Raw genomic sequence first — 7,738 nt, 5'->3', positions numbered from 1 at the left:
TACAAATTAAAATTGTTTTCTATTCATGAAACTGTTTTCTATTTAAATATATTGTAAGGAGGATTCAGATGTGATAGGATCCATGTGCAGCTTTATTAAACAATCGTAGTCAAACAGGCAGAGGTCAATCACCAGCAATAACAATATCCAAGACAGAGCAGAATCGTAACCAGGGACAGGCAAAGGGTCAGGGCAGGCGGCAGACAAGGCAGAGTAAATCCAGATATCCAGGAAGAGAATCAACATGGCAGGCAGCAAACAATCACGATGAGAATAAACAGTCCAAGGTCAAACACAAGAATACAGTTCACATGGAAACTGCTCAGTAATGTCAGCCGGGGCAAAACAAGACTTCGCAATGGGTGAGAGTGTAAGTGTGTGTTTTATAGTCCAGGAGATGGGAATCAGGTGTATGGGTAATCAGGACCAGGTATGGGGTTATGGGAAATTAAGTCCGTGGTGGAGTTAGTACTCAGGCGAGGGAGCCCCCTGGTGGTGATCGGAGGGAGCCACAGAGGCCAAATTGTTGACATATTTTATTCCTATGATCAAAGCTGAATTTCATCATTACTTCAGGCTTCAGTATCATATGATCATTCAGAAATCATTTTAAATGCTGATTTGCAATGGATCAAAGCATGTCCCAAGCATGGCCCAAGCTCCAACAGCCGCGGACCTTGGTCCACCACGGACTTCACCGGCAAGCACCATCTGTTTATGAACTAGTTCTGGCCACTAGAAGTCAAAACTATTGTTGCTCTGTTTTTTTGCTCAGTGTTTGATATGTTGAGACCAACCTCTCCAGTCTTTTGGTGAATCCCTCTTGTTGGCTGTCCTTGAGCAAATTCTTTTTGTAAACACTTCCAAAGAATGAGGATGTAAAGAGTCGGTGGTTAAAATTACAACAGCGATAAAACGTCTCCGGTTACCTAATGTAACCGAGTGACATATATTCACAGAGTTCAGCATAAATCTGCGGGAAGAACCAAGTTCATAAGCACAAAAACAGGGCAGATATATAGCTACAGCTGTTGCACCTGAATACTACTGAAATAATAGAACACAGAAGGCTGTGTCATAAATGCATCATATTTCCATATGCAGTAGCTATTAGTGCGCACAATGGCCTAAACGACCTAGTTGAAACATGCCAGAGAGGGACATGGTCACGAAATCTCTCAGTTATCCAATGGCTGCACAGTTGTCTTCCACTGCAAAGATTGAACATGCAGTGCGGAAAAGGGAATTTTCAGGTTATAAAACCTAACAAAAGCGTTTTGTGAGGACCAACCCATCGCAAAACAAATCCCGAATAGACATGCCTTAGTTCAAGTCTAAGATGACGCCAGACTCCTCGTGGAGTGGAGACGAATCTCTACTGGGCAGTAAACTTTATAAAGCAACATCAGAAACACTCATGATGCTCTGAACATAAAGGCAGGCATTCTCCAGATGCACTGAAATAAACAGTCCTCCGGCCAGCCTGCGAGAGGATCTGTTTCAGCATGAGTAGTCCAGGGAGCATTCTGATAATGCACTCTCTGGAGTCCCTGGAAGAGCATGTCACAATCAGAAAGGGACAGAAGCACTTATGCTTTTATTTGGAACTTTATCCTACCAGAGAAAAGAGTTCCAATAAAGAAGAACTTTCTGTATTTTGTCTTACAGCTGTCACACCACTCAACGGAACAGTCATTGCTCAAAGGCAACTAGTTTTTTATTACAAAAGACAGCGTTTCGGCCATGATCATTCTCTGGATTCATAGCTGGCTCAGGCCTTATGCAAGGGGCTGAGGTGGGGCTAGATAACAGTCGCGTAGAGCAGTGGTTCTCAAACCTGTCCTGGAGTACCCCCAGCACTGCACATTTTGTATGTTTCCCTATATCTGACACACCCATTTCAGGTCTTGCAGTCTCTACTAATGAGTTAAATCAGGTGTGTTAGATGAGGGAAACATACAAAATGTGCAGGGCTGGGGGTCCTCCAGGACAGATTTGTAAACCCCTGGTATAGCCAATGCATCATCATATGAGGGCTATGGCCTGCATCAGTGCCAGAGTGTACAGTGACTAGTGCAAGCGACACTACACCCTTTTTTGTACACAATGGCCAACCGGTGTTTAACATAGGAAGGCAAAGAATAACAGTAGTGTATGCAACACACTTCCTCACAAAAGCAGCAGCACAGCCAGTGCTTATCATAGAAAGCAATGAACAGTGCCAGAGCCAGCATACACAGTAACGTACGCAGCACTACACCCACACATGAACAACTGCTGCGCCACCGATGCTTATCACAGGAGGCGATGAACGGCAGCCACACCAGCATGCATTATGATTAGTGTAAGCAATACTTTTCACCCATATGAGAAAACAGTGGCAAAGCCAGTGTTCAACACAGAAGGCAATGTAAGCGAGTGGCCGGAGCATTTTATATAGAACAGACCGCCGCTTTGAGATAAGGGGGGGTGCTTATATTGCACAAGCAAGTGAGTGGCTGGAACACTTTGTACTCAATACATGACAGATCACTGCTCTGAGGTGGGGAGTTGCATATTATGAGAGTGGGTTATTATTAGATTCTCATTACAGAGCAGAGATTAAATCCTAAAAGACCACACCTCAGCCCCTCTTGGGATCTCTGATACCCCTTTTCCACTGACACGGTTCGCATTTCTGCGCTGAATCCGGCTCTCGGCCAGTTCTCAGATCAAAACTCGCCACTCCCATCGATGCATTTGTAGAACTGTGCTCTCACGCTAATTTGCCCAGTTTAGTAAATCTGGCCCAAAGAGCGGTGTAGTGCAAAGTTATTACATTGCTCAACGAGACTGCCATTGATAGCAACAGCATTTCTCCGCCATCCACCCTCACTCCCCAGCTCCATTCTAGAGAACTTTTAGGGCCAGAGTTGAACCGATCTTTCCCGCCCGGAACTAACTTTTCTGCAGTGGAAATGCACAGAACGGCTCGAGAATGGACACAGGCCCTGAACCCACACCAGAGAACCAGTCAGTGGAAAAGGGGTGTCATTGGTCAGGCCCAACAGAGAGATCCGTTTGAGCCTTTACAGTCAGTTAAGCTTAGTGCCCTCTCCATGAAAAAGGCCCTCCTGATTGTGCTCACCTTTGTCAAGAGGTTGGAGGATCTACAAGCCCTCGCTGCTAACGAGACATGCCTAGAGTTGGATATGTGCCTAAGGTTCCCACTACCCCTTTCAGGGATAAAGTGGTAACCTTGTAAGCGATCCCTCCTGATGAGGGAGACTCAGCCTTGTCTCTGTTGTGCCCAGTGCGTGCTTTTCACATACATCTGGATCGCACACAGAGTTTCAGGTTATTTGAACAGCTCTTTGTCTGCTTTGGAGGACAGCAGAAGTGGAAGGCTGTCTCCAAACAGAGGATGTCCCACTGGTGTACCGTGAGTGTGCACTCGACCAGGGGCGGTGCCTTGCTAGCAGACATTTGCAGAGCTGTGGGCTGGGCTACACCCAATACCTTCGCCAGATTTTATAATCTCGATTTCTGGGTACCAACAAATTAATTCAGATGACTGGTAGGGCGTAGATCTTGCATCTAGTGCCTTTCCCCTCTCCGAGGCCATAACTTGCACTATTTAGGTCCAGATAAACCTTCCCTTGAGTGGTGAACCCTGAACCACCCTTCTCCTTTACTAAGCACATTACAGTAGATGAGTTTGTCAGAGGAACTCATTTCTAGACTCATTACCTGTGGTATGCCCCTTTCAGGTGAGCCCTCGTATTGGGTTAATTCTTCATATGTATTGACCCCCTAATGGCGGTCCCATATGTGTATTCTTCCACTGTTCGGTTTCCCTTTTGTGAACCCTGTCTCTTCCCCTGGACAGAGCTCTGATTTGTCACCAGTTTCTCTGTATGGCAGTCTCTTGCCTAGTAGGTGGAACCCACACAGAGACTTCCCTATATAGTACTTCCCATCGGTAAGTCCATAGGATGTATTTCCACATGTTTACCTCCCCTTTGGGTTGGATGTGGTCTCCATAGTGTTCCTTTCTCATTAGAGAAAGAGGACGCTTCCCAATGTTAACAACCAGATATGCTCAACTGTTAAAACTTAACTGTTTTGAGATTCATAGAAAAGGCTATGTACAGCTGAGGTGACGGTAACACTTTATTTTAATGGTCCCTTTTGAACATTCTGTTGACTATAAGTAACTTCGCAACTACATTTCAACTAAATCTCATTTTTTTTAGTACATGCATGCAAACCACACTCTGACATCCACACCCACACAATTATAGCTGCATCATTTATCCAACTGTTCAATAACACACACAAAAACAAGAAAAAAAGTGAGTATTTGGTTTATAGGCTAAACCTGAGAAAATGGCATGTGAAGGGCAAGTATGGTAACCCATACTCAGATTTGTCCTCTGCATTTCTCCCATCCAAGTTAGTGCACACACATTAGGAGTAGTGAGTAGTGAACACACAAACACACACAGAGCAATGGGAAGCATTTGCTGTGGTGCCCAGGGAGCGATTAGGAGTTAGGTGCCTTGCTTAAGGGCACCTCAGTCATTTCCTGCCAGTACTGAGAATCGAACCTGCAACCTTCAGGTTACCAGTCTGACTCTCTAACCATTAGACACAACTGCCCCAAGATAATAAATTCAACTCCATTCAGCCCTCACATCCTAATTCTTACCTTGGTCATTACACCATCCTGGCCTCTGGATCTGTCTCATGGCAGACAAGACTGGCATCCACCACTGATACTGGTTCATGTGGTCAGCATCCCAAACCTGACCGTCTTAGTGCTCTCTAACCTGGCAGTCTCGGTGCTTTCATGCCCGGTGGTTTTGGCGCTATGAGGTCTTTCCTCTGTCCTCTGTGCTCCCAGTGACGCCAACCACCATTTGGTGTGTCTGGGCTGCACACACTTCCCCCTGAGGCGGCGACATCCACCCATGGCTAAGGAGGCCGACTCTGAACTCTCTGTGCCCCCTGTCAGCTCTGTTACGGTGACGGAGGCCAACCTAGAACTCACCTGCTCCACTGGCTCCACCGTGGTGGTCTCCAGTCCTGCTGGCTCCGCCGTCTCCAGCTCCGACCTCCCAGCCAACATGTGTATGTTGGCCCCACATGGGTTATTCTTGGGCTACATGGTCCCAAAATGGGTATTTTATCTGGGGCTTACTTGGGTCAACCATGTTGTTCCCACATGGGCAAACCCATGTGGGCCCCTTATTGTGGATACAAGTTGGGTCACTAATGATTGTATAGGTTCAAATGGGCAACACCTTCGTTTACAGGCCCACCTCCACCACCTCACTGGCCTGGCCCGGCCCGCCATCCCTCCACTTTCCACTTTTGACACTATGTACATCTTAGAGCTAGAATGTTAGGTCTGTGTTTTATTTTAGAAATTACTATACTAACAGTCCTCAAACCCATTCAGACCCTGCATCCATTGGAATGGACATCACCTGTTTTTATTATTTTTATTATTATTTTTTTTTTGTTGTTTAAACCAATAAAATTGAATGTTTTTATAATATTAGTGAAGATAATGAAGATATGACCCACAACATAACCTGATTGTGATTCAGGTATCACATAAGACAGGTATGGCTAACCAACTAGACTAATTTATACGCTAATGTATGTTCATAGTAGCCTCATCAACTTTTAAAGTTTAATGCCCAACACAATGGACACCAGGTCTTGAAAAATATAAGCAGGAACCTCATAACATAGTTGTGTGCCAGGCTGTGAAATTTGTGCAAGCATTTCAAAGCCTAAATACAGAGCTACAAATTTTAATGTTAAGTTTTTATTAACATTAATGATTATTAATTAATATTATTAATGTAATTAGGTTTTTCATTAGCTTTAGGAGAGAAAGAGAGAGAGAGAGAGAGTGAAGAGATTTATGATGATAAGAAGGAATTTGTATTCCTTCTTGCATAAGAAGTTTATTGGTGCAAAAGTCGTAATTAATAGTTAGTTAATAGTGAGAATTGGACCCTAATCTAAAGTGTGACCATAATTGGTAATATTATTATCAATAATGAATAATGTATAATGAATAAAAATCATATATTTAACAAATCAACCAGCAAGTACACATAAACCCTCACAAACACCCACAGACATACTGTCAATTATTTGCACGCTTGGTAAATATGAACAAAGAAGCCAGTGAAAATAAATCTGCCTTGTTAATCCTTTTGATCTTTTATTAAAAAAATCTAAATTGAAAATGGGGGAAAAGAATCGATTGAAAATGAGGGGAAAATTTGTGTAATAAATGAATTTTATGAAATAAATGTTTTTCTCCAAAACACGTTGGCCACAATTAATGGCACTGTTTTATTCAATATTTTTTGCCAAGAAAACAGCTGTGAGTCTTCTCCTATAATGCCTGATGAGTTTGGAGAACACCTGACAAGAGATCAGAGACCATTCCTCCATACAGAATCTCTCCAGATCCTTCAAATTCCCAAGTCCATGCTGGTGCACTCTTCTCTTCAGTTCTATATCATTTTGTGCTCAGTGACCCATTTTTGTATTGATTTTGATGTTTGTTATGGATCACTGTCCTGATGGAAGATCCAAGGCCATCAAGTTTTGATTTTTTTATCTGAATAAGATGTCCAGGACTTCTGGCAGAAAAATAGGCCCACAATTTCAAAGATCAAGCATTATATTTAATCGTACACATGGGGATTTTTTTTATCCCTGTGTGCACCAAACCCATCTAGTGGGTTTGCTGCCAAAAAGCTCTCTTTTTAGTTTCATCTGACCGTATAACCTGGTCGCATTTGAAGTTCCAGTAGTGTCTGGCAACTGAATATTCTGGAGTTTGTTTTTGGATGAGAAAAGAGGATTTTTTTTTCTTGAAACCCTCCCAAACAACTTGTAGTCATGTACGTGGTGGATGGACAATTTCATGTTCCTAGTCACCCTGGTGTGCTTAAAAAATGAAAATATGAATCAGAATATACTTCAGAGATATTTTACTTTATGAATTTCTAGGGGTGCCGATAATTTAAAGCTAATCGATGGCATCATTATTAGTATTATTTAAACTTACTCTTACAATAATTGTTTAATAGCAGAATTTGCAGTGAAAAACTACATTACCCATGATGCTGTACAGAAAATTACACCAATCAAAGAGTCGCCACAATCAAAATGCGCCAAAATAGCTCTGTAGCTTCGCCCACTTTCAGGAGGCTCTGCAAATGACATAATTAAGTGGGTCTCCCTATGCTCTTAAAATACTTAAATATTTGTATATATGTGCATATTTTGCAATAAACTTTATATATGTATATAATGAACATTTTTAAATGAGTAGATTTATATTTCTCCATTGTTTTCAATTCGATTCTGCTCTTCGCAATGCTTCTTTCCCTCAGTAAAGCCGTTAAGTACACAAAAACTTAAAATCAAATTGCTTCTAATCAAAGTTTGTAGTGTTGTGATTCACCTCGTAGCTAATTGGCTTAGTTCATGGCTTATAACATTGTAACGAAGACTCTTTTTAAAAAAAAAGAAAATACTTCTGGAACCAGTGCCGCTGAAAAATTAGATGGGCGCTATTGCATTCTATTGTGAATAATTGTAAATGTTTAATTTCAAATCATAACAATACTGTTTTCATTTTTTCTTAACATTCTAAAATGACAAACATTTGATTTGTTTACGGGAAAAAGAAAAGGAAGGAATTCAGAACAGTAATGCTATG

Source organism: Ctenopharyngodon idella, chromosome 14 (genome assembly GCF_019924925.1).
Source record: "Ctenopharyngodon idella isolate HZGC_01 chromosome 14, HZGC01, whole genome shotgun sequence".
In the NCBI taxonomy this organism is placed as follows: Eukaryota; Metazoa; Chordata; class Actinopteri; order Cypriniformes; family Xenocyprididae; genus Ctenopharyngodon; species Ctenopharyngodon idella.
This window is presented reverse-complemented; position numbering follows the sequence as displayed.